Source organism: Osmia lignaria, unplaced genomic scaffold, assembly GCF_051020975.1.
Source record: "Osmia lignaria lignaria isolate PbOS001 unplaced genomic scaffold, iyOsmLign1 scaffold0012, whole genome shotgun sequence".
NCBI classification, from domain to species: Eukaryota; Metazoa; Arthropoda; class Insecta; order Hymenoptera; family Megachilidae; genus Osmia; species Osmia lignaria.
The window spans coordinates 6,992,412-7,011,716 of NW_027478166.1; positions in this window are offsets into that span (position 1 = coordinate 6,992,412).

Genomic DNA, 19,305 nt, shown 5'->3' on the forward strand with positions numbered 1-19,305 from the left:
AGATAACTCTGCACTATTGCGAGCTGCAAATGCCACTTCCAGCTTAGCTGTGCAGAGGAAGAACAACAAGAAGAAGAAGTATCTCGAAATATGTCCGTCAGGCCCGTTCCTTTGAGCTGAATCTGCAAATATCTCGGAAACGAAGCGAGCTATGGCAAAATGTTAAGAGACGTTTTTTGTAGAGAATTATGTTTCCTACAATTTATGTTCTATGATATTTTTTGATCAGAAGCGTAGTTTTCGAGATATATCGAGATATTTAAAAGTTCCGAAGCCGCACCAACATAATAGAGATACAGAAACACCGTGGCCCCTTTCTTTGAGATAACTCTGCACTATTGCGACCTGCAAATGCCACTTCCAGCTCAGATGTGCAGAAGAAGAACAACAAGAAGAAGAAATATCTCGAAATATGACCGTCAGGCCCCTTCCCTTGAGATAAATCTGCAAATATCTCGGAAACGAAGCGAGCTATGGCAAAATGTTAAGAGACCGTTTTTGTAGAGAATTAAGTTTCCTACTTTTTATGTTCTATGATATTTTTTTATCAGATGCGTAGTTCTCGAGATATATCAAGATATTTAAAAGTTCCGAAGCCGCACCAACATAATAGAGATACAGAAACACCGTGGCCCCTTTCTTTGAGATAACTCTGCACGATTGCGAGCTGGAAATGCCACTTCCAGTTTAGCTGTGCAGAAGAAGAACAACAAGAAGAAGAAATATATCGAAACATGTCCATCAGGACCCTTCCCTTGAGATAAATCTGCAAATATCTCGGAAACGAAGCGAGCTATGGCAAAATGTTTAGAGACCTTTCTTGTAGAGAATTAAGTTTCCTACTTTTTATGTAGTATGATATTTTTTGATCAGATGCGTAGTTCTCGAGATATATCAAGATATTTAAAAGTTCCGAAGCCGCACCAACATAATAGAGATACAGAAACACCGTGGCCCCTTTCGTTGAGATAACTCTGCACTAGTGCGAGCCGCAAATGCCACTTCCAGCTTAGCTGTGCAGAAGAAGAACAACAAGAAGAAGAAATATCTCGAAATATGTCCGTCAGGCCCCTTCCCTTGAGATAAATCTGCAAATATCTCGGAAACGAAGAGAGCTATGGCAAAATGTTAAGAGACCTTTTTTGTAGAGAATTAAGTTTCCTACTTTTTATGTTCTATGATATTTTTTGATCAGATGCGTAGTTCTCGAGATATATCAAGATATCTAAAAGTTCCGAAGCCGCACCAACATAATAGAGATACAGAAACACCGTGGCCCCTTTCTTTGAGATAACTCTGCACTATTGCGAGCTGCAAATGCCACTTCCAGCTTAGCTGTGCAGAAGAAGAACAACAAGAAGAAGAAATATCTCGAAATATGTCCGTCAGGCCCCTTCCCTTGAGATAAATCTGCAAATATCTCGGAAACAAAGAGAGCTATGGCAAAATGTTAAGAGACCTTTTTTGTAGAGAATTAAGTTTCCTACTTTTTATGTTCTATGATATTTTTTGATTAGATGCGTAGTTCTCGAGATATATCAAGATATTTAAAAGTTCCGAAGCCGCACCAACATAATAGACATACAGAAACACCGTGGCCCCTTTCTTTCAGATAACTATGCACTATTGCGAGCTGCAAATGCCACTTCCAGCTTAGCTGTGCAGAAGAACAACAAGAAGAAGAAATATCTCGAAATATGTCCGTCAGGCCCCTTCCCTTGAGATAAATCTGCAAATATCTCGGAAACGAAGAGAGCTATGGCAAAATGTTCAGAGACCTTTTTTGTAGAGAATTAAGTTTCCTACAATTTATGTTCTATGATATTTTTTGATCAGAAGCGTAGTTTTCGAGATATATCGAGATATTTAAAAGTTCCGAAGCCGCACCAACATAATAGAGATACAGAAACACCGTGGCCCCTTTCTTTGAGATAACTCTGCACTAGTGCGAGCCGCAAATGCCACTTCCAGCTTAGCTGTGCAGAAGAAGAACAACAAGAAGAAGAAATATCTCGAAATATGTCCGTCAGGCCCCTTCCCTTGAGATAAATCTGCAAATATCTCGGAAACGAAGCGAGCTATGGCAAAATGTTAAGAGACCTTTTTTGTAGAGAATTAAGTTTCCTACTTTTTATCTTCTATGATATTTTTTGATCAGATGCGTAGTTCTCGAGATATATTAAGATATTTAAAAGTTCCGAAGCCGCACCAACATAATAGAGATACAGAAACACCGTGGCCCCTTTCTTTGAGATAACTCTGCACTATTGCGAGCTGTAAATGCCACTTCCAGCTTAGCTGTGCAGAAGAAGAACAACAAGAAGAAGAAATATCTCGAAATATGTCCGTCAGGCCCCTTCCCTTGCGATATATCTGCAAATATCTCGGAAACGAAGCGAGCTATGGCAAAATGTTAAGAGACCTTTTTTGTAGAGAATTAAGTTTCCTACTTTTTATGTTCTATGATATTTTTTGATCAGATGCGTAGTTCTCGAGATATATCAAGATATTTAAAAGTTCCGAAGCCGCACCAACATAATAGAGATACAGAAACACCGTGGCCCCTTTCTTTGAGATAACTCTGCACTATTGCGAGCTGCAAATGCCACTTCCAGCTTAGCTGTGCAGAGGAAGAACAACAAGAAGAAGAAATATCTCGAAATATGTCCGTCAGGCCAGTTCCTTTGAGTTGAATCTGCAAATATCTCGGAAACGAAGCGAGCTATGGCAAAATGTTAAGAGACGTTTTTTGTAGAGAATTATGTTTCCTACAATTCATGTTCTATGATATTTTTTGATCAGAAGCGTAGTTTTCGAGATATATCGAGATATTTAAAAGTTCCGAAGCCGCACCAACATAATAGGGATACAGAAACACCGTGGCCCCTTTCTTTGAGATAACTCTGCACTAGTGCGAGCCGCAAATGCCACTTCCAGCTTAGCTGTGCAGAAGAAGAACAACAAGAAGAAGAAATATCTCGAAATATGTCCGTCAGGCCCCTTCCCTAGAGATAAATCTGCAAATATCTCGGAAACGAAGCGAGCTATGGCAAAATGTTAAGAGACCTTTTTTGTAGAGAATTAAGTTTCCTACTTTCTATGTTCTATGATATTTTTTGATCAGATGCGTAGTTTTCGAGATATATCGAGATATTTAAAAGTTCCGAAGCCGCACCAACATAATAGAGATACAGAAACACCGTGGCCCCTTTCGTTGAGATAACTCTGCACTAGTGCGAGCCGCAAATGCCACTTCCAGCTTAGCTGTACAGAAGAAGAACAACAAGAAGAAGAAATATCTCGAAATATGTCCGTCAGGCCCCTTCCCTTGAGATAAATCTGCAAATATCTCGGAAACGAAGCGAGCTATGGCAAAATGTTAAGAGACCTTTTTTGTAGAGAATTAAGTTTCCTACTTTTTATGTTCTATGATATTTTTTGATCAGATGCGTAGTTCTCGAGATATATCAAGATATCTAAAAGTTCCGAAGCCGCACCAACATAATAGAGATACAGAAACACCGTGGCCCCTTTCTTTGAGATAACTCTGCACTATTGCGAGCTGCAAATGCCACTTCCAGCTTAGCTGTGCAGAAGAAGAACAACAAGAAGAAGAAATATCTCGAAATATGTCCGTCAGGCCCCTTCCCTTGAGATAAATCTGCAAATATCTCGGAAACGAAGAGAGCTATGGCAAAATGTTAAGAGACCTTTTTTGTAGAGAATTAAGTTTCCTACTTTTTATGTTCTATGATATTTTTTGATTAGATGCGTAGTTCTCGAGATATATCAAGATATTTAAAAGTTCCGAAGCCGCACCAACATAATAGACATACAGAAACACCGTGGCCCCTTTCTTTCAGATAACTATGCACTATTGCGAGCTGCAAATGCCACTTCCAGCTTAGCTGTGCAGAAGAACAACAAGAAGAAGAAATATCTCGAAATATGTCCGTCAGGCCCCTTCCCTTGAGATAAATCTGCAAATATCTCGGAAACGAAGAGAGCTATGGCAAAATGTTCAGAGACCTTTTTTGTAGAGAATTAAGTTTCCTACAATTTATGTTCTATGATATTTTTTGATCAGAAGCGTAGTTTTCGAGATATATCGAGATATTTAAAAGTTCCGAAGCCGCACCAACATAATAGAGATACAGAAACACCGTGGCCCCTTTCTTTGAGATAACTCTGCACTAGTGCGAGCCGCAAATGCCACTTCCAGCTTAGCTGTGCAGAAGAAGAACAACAAGAAGAAGAAATATCTCGAAATATGTCCGTCAGGCCCCTTCCCTTGAGATAAATCTGCAAATATCTCGGAAACGAAGCGAGCTATGGCAAAATGTTAAGAGACCTTTTTTGTAGAGAATTAAGTTTCCTACTTTTTATCTTCTATGATATTTTTTGATCAGATGCGTAGTTCTCGAGATATATTAAGATATTTAAAAGTTCCGAAGCCGCACCAACATAATAGAGATACAGAAACACCGTGGCCCCTTTCTTTGAGATAACTCTGCACTATTGCGAGCTGTAAATGCCACTTCCAGCTTAGCTGTGCAGAAGAAGAACAACAAGAAGAAGAAATATCTCGAAATATGTCCGTCAGGCCCCTTCCCTTGCGATATATCTGCAAATATCTCGGAAACGAAGCGAGCTATGGCAAAATGTTAAGAGACCTTTTTTGTAGAGAATTAAGTTTCCTACTTTTTATGTTCTATGATATTTTTTGATCAGATGCGTAGTTCTCGAGATATATCAAGATATTTAAAAGTTCCGAAGCCGCACCAACATAATAGAGATACAGAAACACCGTGGCCCCTTTCTTTGAGATAACTCTGCACTATTGCGAGCTGCAAATGCCACTTCCAGCTTAGCTGTGCAGAGGAAGAACAACAAGAAGAAGAAATATCTCGAAATATGTCCGTCAGGCCAGTTCCTTTGAGTTGAATCTGCAAATATCTCGGAAACGAAGCGAGCTATGGCAAAATGTTAAGAGACGTTTTTTGTAGAGAATTATGTTTCCTACAATTCATGTTCTATGATATTTTTTGATCAGAAGCGTAGTTTTCGAGATATATCGAGATATTTAAAAGTTCCGAAGCCGCACCAACATAATAGGGATACAGAAACACCGTGGCCCCTTTCTTTGAGATAACTCTGCACTAGTGCGAGCCGCAAATGCCACTTCCAGCTTAGCTGTGCAGAAGAAGAACAACAAGAAGAAGAAATATCTCGAAATATGTCCGTCAGGCCCCTTCCCTAGAGATAAATCTGCAAATATCTCGGAAACGAAGCGAGCTATGGCAAAATGTTAAGAGACCTTTTTTGTAGAGAATTAAGTTTCCTACTTTCTATGTTCTATGATATTTTTTGATCAGATGCGTAGTTCTCGAGATATATCAAGATATTTAAAAGTTCCGAAGCCGCACCAACATAATAGAGATACAGAAACACCGTGGCCCCTTTCTTTGAGATAACTCTGCACGATTGCGAGCTGGAAATGCCACTTCCAGTTTAGCTGTGCAGAAGAAGAACAACAAGAAGAAGAAATATCTCGAAATATGTCCATCAGGACCCTTCCCTTGAGATAAATCTGCAAATATCTCGGAAACGAAGCGAGCTATGGCAAAATGTTAAGAGACCTTTTTTGTAGAGAATAATGTTTGCTACAATTTACGATCTATGATATTTTTTGATCAGAAGCGTAGTTTTCGAGATATATCGAGATATTTAAAAGTTCCGAAGCCGCACCAACATAATAGAGATACAGAAACACCGTGGCCCCTTTCTTTGAGATAACTCTGCACGATTGCGAGCTGGAAATGCCACTTCCAGTTTAGCTGTGCAGAAGAAGAACAACAAAAAGAAGAAATATCTCGAAATATGTCCATCAGGACCCTTCCCTTGAGATAAATCTGCAAATACCTTGAAACGAAGCGAGCTATGGCAAAATGTTAAGAGACCTTTTTTGTAGAGAATAATGTTTCCTACAATTTACGTTCTATGACATTTTTTGATCAGAAGCGTAGTTTTCGAGATATATCGAGATACTTAAAAGTTCCGAAGCCGCACCAACATAATAGAGATACAGAAACACCGTGGCCCCTTTCTTTGAGATAACTCTGCACTATTGCGACCTGCAAATGCCACTTCCAGCTCAGCTGTGCAGAAGAAGAACAACAAGAAGAAGAAATATCTCGAAATATGTCCGTCAGGCCCCTTCCCTTGAGATAAATCTGCAAATATCTCGGAAACGAAGCGAGCTATGGCAAAATGTTAAGAGACCTCTTTGTAGAGAATTAAGCTTCCTACTTTTTATGTTCTATGATATTTTTTGATCAGATGCGTAGTTCTCGAGATATATCAAGATATTTAAAAGTTCTGAAGCCGCACCAACATAATAGAGATACAGAAACACCGTGGCCTCTTTCTTTGAGATAACTCTGCACTATTGCGAGCTGCAAATGCCACTTCCAGCTTAGCTGTGCAGAGGAAGAACAACAAGAAGAAGAAGTATCTCGAAATATGTCCGTCAGGCCCGTTCCTTTGAGCTGAATCTGCAAATATCTCGGAAACGAAGCGAGCTATGGCAAAATGTTAAGAGACGTTTTTTGTAGAGAATTATGTTTCCTACAATTTATGTTCTATGATATTTTTTGATCAGAAGCGTAGTTTTCGAGATATATCGAGATATTTAAAAGTTCCGAAGCCGCACCAACATAATAGAGATACAGAAACACCGTGGCCCCTTTCTTTGAGATAACTCTGCACTATTGCGACCTGCAAATGCCACTTCCAGCTCAGATGTGCAGAAGAAGAACAACAAGAAGAAGAAATATCTCGAAATATGACCGTCAGGCCCCTTCCCTTGAGATAAATCTGCAAATATCTCGGAAACGAAGCGAGCTATGGCAAAATGTTAAGAGACCGTTTTTGTAGAGAATTAAGTTTCCTACTTTTTATGTTCTATGATATTTTTTTATCAGATGCGTAGTTCTCGAGATATATCAAGATATTTAAAAGTTCCGAAGCCGCACCAACATAATAGAGATACAGAAACACCGTGGCCCCTTTCTTTGAGATAACTCTGCACGATTGCGAGCTGGAAATGCCACTTCCAGTTTAGCTGTGCAGAAGAAGAACAACAAGAAGAAGAAATATATCGAAACATGTCCATCAGGACCCTTCCCTTGAGATAAATCTGCAAATATCTCGGAAACGAAGCGAGCTATGGCAAAATGTTTAGAGACCTTTCTTGTAGAGAATTAAGTTTCCTACTTTTTATGTAGTATGATATTTTTTGATCAGATGCGTAGTTCTCGAGATATATCAAGATATTTAAAAGTTCCGAAGCCGCACCAACATAATAGAGATACAGAAACACCGTGGCCCCTTTCTTTGAGATAACTCTGCACTATTGCGACCTGCAAATGCCACTTCCAGCTCAGCTGTGCAGAAGAAGAACAACAAGAAGAAGAAATATCTCGAAATATGTCCGTCAGGCCCCTTCCCTTGAGATAAATCTGCAAATATCTCGGAAACGAAGCGAGCTATGGCAAAATGTTAAGATACCTTTTTTGTAGAGAATTAAGTTTCCTACTTTTTATGTTCTATGATATTTTTTGATCAGATGCGTAGTTCTCGAGATATATCAAGATATTTAAAAGTTCCGAAGCCGCACCAACATAATAGAGATACATAAACACCGTGGCCCCTTTCTTTGAGATAACTCTGCACTATTGCGAGCTGCAAATGCCACTTCCAGCTTAGCTGTGCAGAGGAAGAACAACAAGAAGAAGAAGTATCTCGAAATATGTCCGTCAGGCCCGTTCCTTTGAGCTGAATCTGCAAATATCTCGGAAACGAAGCGAGCTATGGCAAAATGTTTAGAGACCTTTCTTGTAGAGAATTAAGTTTCCTACTTTTTATGTAGTATGATATTTTTTGATCAGATGCGTAGTTCTCGAGATATATCAAGATATTTAAAAGTTCCGAAGCCGCACCAACATAATAGAGATACAGAAACACCGTGGCCCCTTTCTTTGAGATAACTCTGCACTATTGCGAGCCGCAAATGCCGCTTCCAGCTTAGCTGTGCAGAAGAAGAACAACAAGAAGAGGAAATATCTCGAAATATGTCCGTTAGGCCCCTTCCCTTGAGATAAATCTGCAAATATCTCGGAAACGAAGCGAGCTATGGCAAAATGTTAAGATACCTTTTTTGTAGAGAATTATGTTTCCTACAATTTATGTTCTATGATATTTTTTGATCAGAAGCGTAGTGTTCGAGATATATCGAGATATTTAAAAGTTCCGAAGCCGCACCAACATAATAGAGATACAGAAACACCGTGGCCCCTTTCTTTGAGATAACTCTGCACTATTGCGACCTGCAAATGCCACTTCCAGCTCAGCTGTGCAGAAGAAGAACAACAAGAAGAAGAAATATCTCGAAATATGTCCGTCAGGCCCCTTCCCTTGAGATAAATCTGCAAATATCTCGGAAACGAAGCGAGCTATGGCAAAATGTTAAGAGACCTTTTTTGTAGAGAATTAAGTTTCCTACTTTTTATGTTCTATGATATTTTTTGATCAGATGCGTAGTTCTCGAGATATATCAAGATATTTAAAAGTTCCGAAGCCGCACCAACATAATAGAGATACAGAAACACCGTGGGCCCTTTCTTTGAGATAACTCTGCACTATTGCGAGCTGCAAATGCCACTTCCAGCTTAGCTGTACAGAGGAAGAACAACAAGAAGAAGAAGTATCTCGAAATATGTCCGTCAGGCCCGTTTTTTTGAGCTGAATCTGCAAATATCTCGGAAACGAAGCGAGCTATGGCAAAATGTTAAGAGACGTTTTTTGTAGAGAATTATGTTTCCTACAATTTATGTTCTATGATATTTTTTGATCAGAAGCGTAGTTTTCGAGATATATCGAGATATTTAAAAGTTCCGAAGCCGCACCAACATAATAGAGATACAGAAACACATTGGCCCCTTTCTTTGAGATAACTCTGCACTAGTGCGAGCCGCAAATGCCACTTCCAGCTTAGCTGTGCAGAAGAAGAACAACAAGAAGAAGAAATATCTCGAAATATGTCCGTCAGGCCCCTTCCCTTGAGATAAATCTGCAAATATCTCGGAAACGAAGCGAGCTATGGCAAAATGTTAAGAGACCGTTTTTGTAGAGAATTAAGTTTCCTACTTTTTATGTTCTATGATATTTTTTGATCAGATGCGTAGTTCTCGAGATATATCAAGATATTTAAAAGTTCCGAAGCCGCACCAACATAATAGAGATACAGAAACACCGTGGCTCCTTTCTTTGAGATAAGTCTGCACTAGTGCGAGCCGCAAATGCCACTTCCAGCTTAGCTGTGCAGAAGAAGAACAACAAGAAGAAGAAATATCTCGAAATATGTCCGTCAGGCCAGTTCCTTTGAGCTGAATCTCCAAATATCTCGGAAACGAAGCGAGCTATGGCAAAACGTTAAGAGACGTTTTTTGTAGAGAATTATGTTTCCTACAATTTATGTTCTATGATATTTTTTGATCAGAAGCGTAGTTTTCGAGATATATCGAGATATTTAAAAGTTCCGAAGCCGCACCAACATAATAGGGATACAGAAACACCGTGGCCCCTTTCTTTGAGATAACTCTGCACTAGTGCGAGCCGCAAGTGCCACTTCCAGCTTAGCTGTGCAGAAGAAGAACAACAAGAAGAAGAAATATCTCGAAATATGTCCGTCAGGCGCCTTCCCTTGAGATAAATCTGCAAATATCTCGGAAACGAAGCGAGCTATGGCAAAATGTTAAGAGACCTTTTTTGTAGAAAATTAGGTTTCCTACTTTTTATGTTCTATGATATTTTTTGATCAGATGCGTAGTTCTCGAGATATATTAAGATATTTAAAAGTTCCGAAGCCGCACCAACATAATAGAGATACAGAAACACCGTGGCCCCTTTCTTTGAGATAACTCTGCACTATTGCGAGCTGTAAATGCCAACTCCAGCTTAGCTGTGCAGAAGAAGAACAACAAGAAGAAGATATATCTCGAAATATGTCCGTCAGGCCCCTGCCCTTGAGATATATCTGCAAATATCTCGGAAACGAAGCGAGCTATGGCAAAATGTTAAGAGACCTTTTTTGTAGAGAATTATGTTTCCTACAATTTATGTTCTATGATATTTTTTGATCAGATGCGTAGTTCTCGAGATATATCAAGATATTTAAAAGTTCCGAAGCCGCACCAACATAATAGAGATACAGAAACACCGTGGCTCCTTTCTTTGAGATAAGTCTGCACTAGTGCGAGCCGCAAATGCCACTTCCAGCTTAGCTGTGCAGAAGAAGAACAACAAGAAGAAGAAATATCTCGAAATATGTCCGTCAGGCCAGTTCCTTTGAGCTGAATCTGCAAATATCTCGGAAACGAAGCGAGCTATGGCAAAATGTTAAGAGACGTTTTTTGTAGAGAATTATGTTTCCTACAATTTATGTTCTATGATATTTTTTGATCAGAAGCGTAGTTTTCGAGATATATCGAGATATTTAAAAGTTCCGAAGCCGCACCAACATAATAGGGATACAGAAACACCGTGGCCCCTTTCTTTGAGATAACTCTGCACTAGTGCGAGCCGCAAGTGCCACTTCCAGCTTAGCTGTGCAGAAGAAGAACAACAAGAAGAAGAAATATCTCGAAATATGTCCGTCAGGCGCCTTCCCTTGAGATAAATCTGCAAATATCTCGGAAACGAAGCGAGCTATGGCAAAATGTTAAGAGACCTTTTTTGTAGAAAATTAGGTTTCCTACTTTTTATGTTCTATGATATTTTTTGATCAGATGCGTAGTTCTCGAGATATATTAAGATATTTAAAAGTTCCGAACCCGCACCAACATAATAGAGATACAGAAACACCGTGGCCCCTTTCTTTGAGATAACTCTGCACTATTGCGAGCTGTAAATGCCAACTCCAGCTTAGCTGTGCAGAAGAAGAACAACAAGAAGAAGAAATATCTCGAAATATGTCCGTCAGGCCCCTGCCCTTGAGATATATCTGCAAATATCTCGGAAACGAAGCGAGCTATGGCAAAATGTTAAGAGACCTTTTTTGTAGAGAATTATGTTTCCTACAATTTATGTTCTATGATATTTTTTGATCAGATGCGTAGTTCTCGAGATATATCAAGATATTTAAAAGTTCCGAAACCGCACCAACATAACAGAGATACAGAAACACCGTGGCCCCTTTCTTTGACATAACTCTGCACAAGTGCGAGCCGCAAATGCCGCTTCCAGCTTAGCTGTGCAGAAGAAGAACAACAAGAAGAAGAAATATCTCGAAATATGTCCGTTAGGCCCCTTCCCTTGAGATAAATCTGCAAATATCTCGGAAACGAAGCGAGCTATGGCAAAATGTTGAAAGACCTTTTTTGTAGAGAATTAAGTTTCCTACATTTTATGTTCTATGATATTTTCTGATCAGATGCGTAGTTCTCGAGATATATCAAGATATTTAAAAGTTCCGAAGCCGCCCCAACATAATAGAGATACAGAAACACCGTGGCCCCTTTCTTTGAGATAACTCTGCACTATTGCGAGCTGCAAATGCCACTTCCAGCTTAGCTGTGCAGAGGAAGAACAACAAGAAGAAGAAATATCTCGAAATATGTCCGTCAGGCCAGTTCCTTTGAGCTGAATCTGCAAATATCTCGGAAACGAAGCGAGCTATGGCAAAATGTTAAGAGACGTTTTTTGTAGAGAATTATGTTTCCTACAATTTATGTTCTATGATATTTTTTGATCAGATGCGTAGTTCTCGAGATATATTAAGATATTTAAAAGTTCCGAAGCCGCACCAACATAATAGAGATACAGAAACACCGTGGCCCCTTTCTTTGAGATAACTCTGCACTATTGCGAGCTGCAAATGCCACTTCCAGCTTAGCTGTGCAGAAGAAGAACAACAAGAAGAAGAAGTATCTCGAAATATGTCCGTCAGGCCCCTTCCCTTGAGATAAATCTGCAAATATCTCGGAAACGAAGCGAGCTATGGCAAAATGTTAAGAGACCTTTTTTGTAGAGAATTAAGTTTCCTACTTTTTACGTTCTATGATATTTTTTGATCAGATGCGTAGTTCTCGAGATATATTAAGATATTTAAAAGTTCCGAAGCCGCACCAACATAATAGAGATACAGAAACACCGTGGCCCCTTTCTTTGAGATAACTCTGCACTATTGCGAGGTGCAAATGCCACTTCCAGCTTAGCTGTGCAGAAGAAGAACAACAAGAAGAAGAAGTATCTCGAAATATGTCCGTCAGGCCCCTTCCCTTGAGATAAATCTGCAAATATCTCGGAAACGAAGAGAGCTATGGCAAAATGTTAAGAGACCTTTTTTGTAGAGAATTATGTTTCCTACAATTTATGTTCTATGATATTTTTTGATCAGAAGCGTAGTGTTCGAGATATATCGAGATATTTAAAAGTTCCGAAGCCGCACCAACATAATAGAGATACAGAAACACCGTGGCCCCTTTCTTTGAGATAACTCTGCACTATTGCGAGCTGCAAATGCCACTTCCAGCTTAGCTGTGCAGAGGAAGAACAAGAAGAAGAAGAAGTATCTCGAAATATGTCCGTCAGGCCCGTTTTTTTGAGCTGAATCTGCAAATATCTCGGAAACGAAGCGAGCTATGGCAAAATGTTAAGAGACGTTTTTTGTAGAGAATTATGTTTCCTACAATTTATGTTCTATGATATTTTTTGATCAGAAGCGTAGTTTTCGAGATATATCGAGATATTTAAAAGTTCCGAAGCCGCACCAACATAATAGAGATACAGAAACACCGTGGCCCCTTTCTTTGAGATAACTCTGCACTAGTGCGAGCCGCAAATGCCACTTCCAGCTTAGCTGTGCAGAAGAAGAACAACAAGAAGAAGAAATATCTCGAAATATGTCCGTCAGGCCCCTTCCCTTGAGATAAATCTGCAAATATCTCAGAAACGAAGCGAGCTATGGCAAAATGTTAAGAGACCGTTTTTGTAGAGAATTAAGTTTCCTACTTTTTATGTTCTATGATATTTTTTGATCAGATGCGTAGTTCTCGAGATATATCAAGATATTTAAAAGTTCCGAAGCCGCACCAACATAATAGAGATACAGAAACACCGTGGCTCCTTTCTTTGAGATAAGTCTACACTAGGGCGAGCCGCAAATGCCACTTCCAGCTTAGCTGTGCAGAAGAAGAACAACAAGAAGAAGAAATATCTCGAAATATGTCCGTCAGGCCCCTTCCCTTGAGATAAATCTGCAAATATCTCGGAAACGAAGCGAGCTATGGCAAAATGTTGAGAGACCTTTTTTGTAGAGAATTAAGTTTCCTACTTTTTATGTTCTATGATATTTTTCGATCAGAGGCGTAGTTCTCGAGATATATCAAGATATTTAAAAGTTCCGAAGCCGCACCAACATAATAGAGATACAGAAACACCGTGGCCCCTTTCTTTGAGATAACTCTGCACGATTGCGAGCTGGAAATGCCACTTCCAGTTTAGCTGTGCAGAAGAAGAACAACAAGAAGAAGAAATATCTCGAAATATGTCCGTCAGGCCAGTTCCTTTGAGCTGAATCTGCAAATATCTCGGAAACGAAGCGAGCTATGGCAAAATGTTAAGAGACGTTTTTTGTAGAGAATTATGTTTCCTACAATTTATGTTCTATGATATTTTTTGATCAGAAGCGTAGTTTTCGAGATATATCGAGATATTTAAAAGTTCCGAAGCCGCACCAACATAATAGGGATACAGAAACACCGTGGCCCCTTTCTTTGAGATAACTCTGCACCAGTGCGAGCCGCAAATGCCACTTCCAGCTTAGTTGTGCAGAAGAAGAACAACAAGAAGAAGAAATATCTCGAAATATGTCCGTCAGGCGCCTTCCCTTGAGATAAATCTGCAAATATCTCGGAAACGAAGCGAGCTATGGCAAAATGTTAAGAGACCTTTTTTGTAGAAAATTAGGTTTCCTACTTTTTATGTTCTATGATATTTTTTGATCAGATGCGTAGTTCTCGAGATATATCAAGATATTTAAAAGTTCCGAAGCCGCACCAACATAATAGAGATACAGAAACACCGTGGCCCCTTTCTTTGAGATAACTCTGCACTATTGCGAGCTGCAAATGCCACTTCCAGCTTAGCTGTGCAGAAGAAGAACAACAAGAAGAAGAAATATCTCGAAATATGTCCGGCAGGCCCCTTCCCTTGAGATAAATCTGCAAATATCTCGGAAACGAAGCGAGCTATGGCAAAATGTTAAGAGACCGTTTTTGTAGAGAATTAAGTTTCCTACTTTTTATGTTCTATGATATTTTTTGATCAGATGCGTAGTTCTCGAGATATATCAAGATATTTAAAAGTTCCGAAGCCGCACCAACATAATAGAGATACAGAAACACCGTGGCCCCTTTCTTTGAGATAACTCTGCACTATTGCGAGCTGCAAATGCCACTTCCAGCTTAGCTGTGCAGAGGAAGAACAACAAGAAGAAGAAGTATCTCGAAATATGTCCGTCAGGCCCGTTCCTTTGAGCTGAATCTGCAAATATCTCGGAAACGAAGCGAGCTATTGCAAAATGTTAAGAGACGTTTTTTGTAGAGAATTAAGTTTCCTACTTTTTATGTTCTATGATATTTTTCGATCAGAGGCGTAGTTCTCGAGATATATCAAGATATTTAAAAGTTCCGAAGCCGCACCAACATAATAGAGATACAGAAACACCGTGGCCCCTTTCTTTGAGATAACTCTGCACTATTGCGAGCTGCAAATGCCACTTCCAGCTTAGCTGTGCAGAAGAAGAACAACAAGAAGAAGAAATATCTCGAAATATGTCCGTCAGGCCCCTGCCCTTGAGATATATCTGCAAATATCTCGGAAACGAAGCGAGCTATGGCAAAATGTTAAGAGACCCTTTTTGTAGAGAATTATGTTTCCTACAATTTATGTTCTATGATATTTTTTGATCAGAAGCGTAGTTTTCGAGATATATCGAGATATTTAAAGGTTCCGAAGCTGCACCAACATAATAGAGATACAGAAACACCGTGGCCCCTTTCTTTGAGATAACTCTGCACTAGTGCGAGCCGCAAATGCCACTTCCAGCTTAGCTGTGCAGAAGAAGAACAACAAGAAGAAGAAATATCTCGAAATATGTCCGTCAGGCCCCTTCCCTTGAGATAAATCTGCAAATATCTCGGAAACGAAGCGAGCTATGGCAAAATGTTAAGAGACCTTTTTTGTAGAGAATTAGGTTTCCTACTTTTTATGTTCTATGATATTTTTTGATCAGATGCGTAGTTCTCGAGATATATCAAGATATTTAAAAGTTCCGAAGCCGCACCAACATAATAGAGATACAGAAACACCGTGGCCCCTTTCTTTGAGCTAACTCTGCACTAGTGCGAGCCGCAAATGCCACTTCCAGCTTAGCTGTGCAGAAGAAGAACAACAAGAAGAAGAAATATCTCGAAATATGTCCGTCAGGGCCCTTCCCTTGAGATAAATCTGCAAATATCTCGGAAACGAAGCGAGCTATGGCAAAATGTTAAGAGACCTTTTTTGTAGAGAATTAAGTTTCCTACTTTTTATGTTCTATGATATTTTTTGATCAGATGCGCAGTTCTCGAGATATATCAAGATATTTAAAAGTTCCGAAGCCGCACCAACATAATAGAGATACAGAAACACCGTGGCCCCTTTCTTTGAGATAACTCTGCACTATTGCGAGCTGCAAATGCCACTTCCAGCTTAGCTGTGCAGAAGAAGAACAACAAGAAGAAGAAATATCTCGAAATATGTCCGTCAGGCCCCTTCCCTTGAGATAAATCTGGAAATATCTCGGAAACGAAGAGAGCTATGGCAAAATGTTAAGAGCCCTTTTTTGTAGAGAATTAAGTTTCCTACTTTTTATCTTCTATGATATTTTTCGATCAGAGGCGTAGTTCTCGAGATATATCAAGATATTTAAAAGTTCCGAAGCCGCACCAACATAATAGAGATACAGAAACACCGTGGCCCCTTTCTTTGAGATAACTCTGCACGATTGCGAGCTGGAAATGCCACTTCCAGTTTAGCTGTGCAGAAGAAGAGCAACAAGAAGAAGAAATATCTCGAAATATGTCCGTCAGGCCAGTTCCTTTGAGCTGAATCTGCAAATATCTCGGAAACGAAGCGAGCTATGGCAAAATGTTAAGAGACGTTTTTTGTAGAGAATTATGTTTCCTACAATTTATGTTCTATGATATTTTTTGATCAGAAGCGTAGTTTTCGAGATATATCGAGATATTTAAAAGTTCCGAAGCCGCACCAACATAATAGGGATACAGAAACACCGTGGCCCCTTTCTTTGAGATAACTCTGCACTAGTGCGAGCCGCAAATGCCACTTCCAGCTTAGCTGTGCAGAAGAAGAACAACAAGAAGAAGAAATATCTCGAAATATGTCCGTCAGGCGCCTTCCCTTGAGATAAATCTGCAAATATCTCGGAAACGAAGCGAGCTATGGCAAAATGTTAGGAGACCTTTTTTGTAGAAAATTAGGTTTTCTACTTTTTATGTTCTATGATATTTTTTGATCAGATGCGTAGTTCTCGAGATATATCAAGATATTTAAAAGTTCCGATGCCGCACCAACATAATAGAGATACAGAAACACCGTGGCCCCTTTCTTTGAGATAACTCTGCACTAGTGCGAGCCGCAAATGCCACTTCCAGCTTAGCTGTGCAGAAGAAGAACAACAAGAAGAAGAAATATCTCGAAATATGTCCGTCAGGCGCCTTCCCTTGAGATAAATCTGCAAATATCTCGGAAACGAAGCGAGCTATGGCAAAATGTTAGGAGACCTTTTTTGTAGAAAATTAGGTTTCCTACAATTTATGTTCTATGATATTTTTTGATCAGATGCGTAGTTCTCGAGATATATCAAGATATTTAAAAGTTCCGAAACCACACCAGCATAACAGAGATACTGAAACACCGTGGCCCCTTTCTTTGAGATAACTCTGCACTAGTGCGAGCCGCAAATGCCGCTTCCAGCTTAGCTGTGCAGAAGAAGAACAACAAGAAGAAGAAATATCTCGAAATATGTCCGTTAGGCCCCTTCCCTTGAGATAAATCTGCAAATATCTCGGAAACGAAGCGAGCTATGGCAAAATGTTAAGAGACCTTTTTTGTAGAGAATTAAGTTTCCTACATTTTATGTTCTATGATATTTTTTGATCAGATGCGTAGTTCTCGAGATATATTAAGATATTTAAAAGTTCCGAAGCCGCACCAACATAATAGAGATACAGAAACACCGTGGCCCCTTTCTTTGAGATAACTCTGCACTATTGCGAGCTGCAAATGCCACTTCCAGCTTAGCTGTGCAGAAGAAGAACAACAAGAAGAAGAAGTATCTCGAAATATGTCCGTCAGGCCCCTTCCCTTGAGATAAATCTGCAAATATCTCGGAAACGAAGCGAGCTATGGCAAAATGTTAAGAGACCTTTTTTGTAGAGAATTAAGTTTCCTACTTTTTATGTTCTATGATATTTTTTGATCAGATGCGTAGTTCTCGAGATATATTAAGATATTTAAAAGTTCCGAAGCCGCACCAACATAATAGAGATACAGAAACACCGTGGCCCCTTTCTTTGAGATAACTCTGCACTATTGCGAGCTGCAAATGCCACTTCCAGCTTAGCTGTGCAGAAGAAGAACAACAAGAAGAAGAAGTATCTCGAAATATGTCCGTCAGGCCCCTTCCCTTGAGATAAATCTGCAAATATCTCGGAAACGAAGAGAGCTATGGCAAAATGTTAAGAGACCTTTTTTGTAGAGAATTAAGTTTGCTACTTTTTATGTTCTATGATATTTTTTGATCAGAAGCGTAGTTTTCGAGATATATCGAGATATTTAAAGGTTCCGAAGCCGCACCAACATAATAGAGATACAGAAACACCGTGGCCCCTTTCTTTGAGATAACTCTGCACTAGTGCGAGCCGCAAATGCCACTTCCAGCTTAGCTGTGCAGAAGAAGAACAACAAGAAGAAGAAATATCTCGAAATATGTCCGTCAGGCCCCTTCCCTTGAGATAAATCTGCAAATATCTCGGAAACGAAGCGAGCTATGGCAAAATGTTAAGAGACCTTTTTTGTAGAGAATTAGGTTTCCTACTTTTTATGTTCTATGATATTTTTTGATCAGATGCGTAGTTCCCGAGATATATCAAGATATTTAAAAGTTCGGAAGCCGCACCAACATAATAGAGATACAGAAACACCGTGGCCCCTTTCTTTGAGCTAACTCTGCACTAGTGCGAGCCGCAAATGCCAGTTCCAGCTTAGCTGTGCAGAAGAAGAACAACAAGAAGAAGAAATATCTCGAAATATGTCCGTCAGGCCCCTTCCCTTGAGATAAATCTGGAAATATCTCGGAAACGAAGAGAGCTATGGCAGAATGTTAAGAGACCTTTTTTGTAGAGAATTAAGTTTCCTACTTTTTACGTTCTATGACATTTTTTGATCAGATGCGTAGTTCTCGAGATATATCAAGATATTTAAAAGTTCCGAAGCCGCACCAACATAATAGAGATACAGAAACACCGTGGTCCCTTTCTTTGAGATAACTCTGCACTATTGCGAGCTGTAAATGCCACTTCCAGCTTAGCTGTGCAGAAGAAGAACAACAAGAAGAAGAAATATCTCGAAATATGTCCGTCAGGCCCCTTCCCTTGAGATATATCTGCAAATATCTCGGAAACGAAGCGAGCTATGGCAAAATGTTAAGAGACCTTTTTTGTCGAGAATTATGTTTCCTACAATTTATGTTCTATGATATTTTTTGATCAGAAGCGTAGTTTTCGAGATATATCGAGATATTTAAAAGTTCCGAAGCCGCACCAACATAATAGAGATACAGAAACACCGTGGCCCCTTTCTTTGAGATGACTCTGCACTATTGCGAGCTGCAAATGCCACTTCCAGCTTAGCTGTGCAGAAGAAGAACAACAAGAAGAAGAAATATCTCGAAATATGTCCGTCAGGCCCCTTCCCTTGAGATAAATCTGGAAATATCTCGGAAACGAAGAGAGCTATGGCAAAATGTTAAGAGACCTTTTTTGTAGAGAATTAAGTTTCCTACTTTTTACGTTCTATGATATTTTTTGATCAGAAGCGTAGTTTTCGAGATATATCGAGATATTTAAAAGTTCCGAAGCCGCACCAACATAATAGAGATACAGAAACACCGTGGCCCCT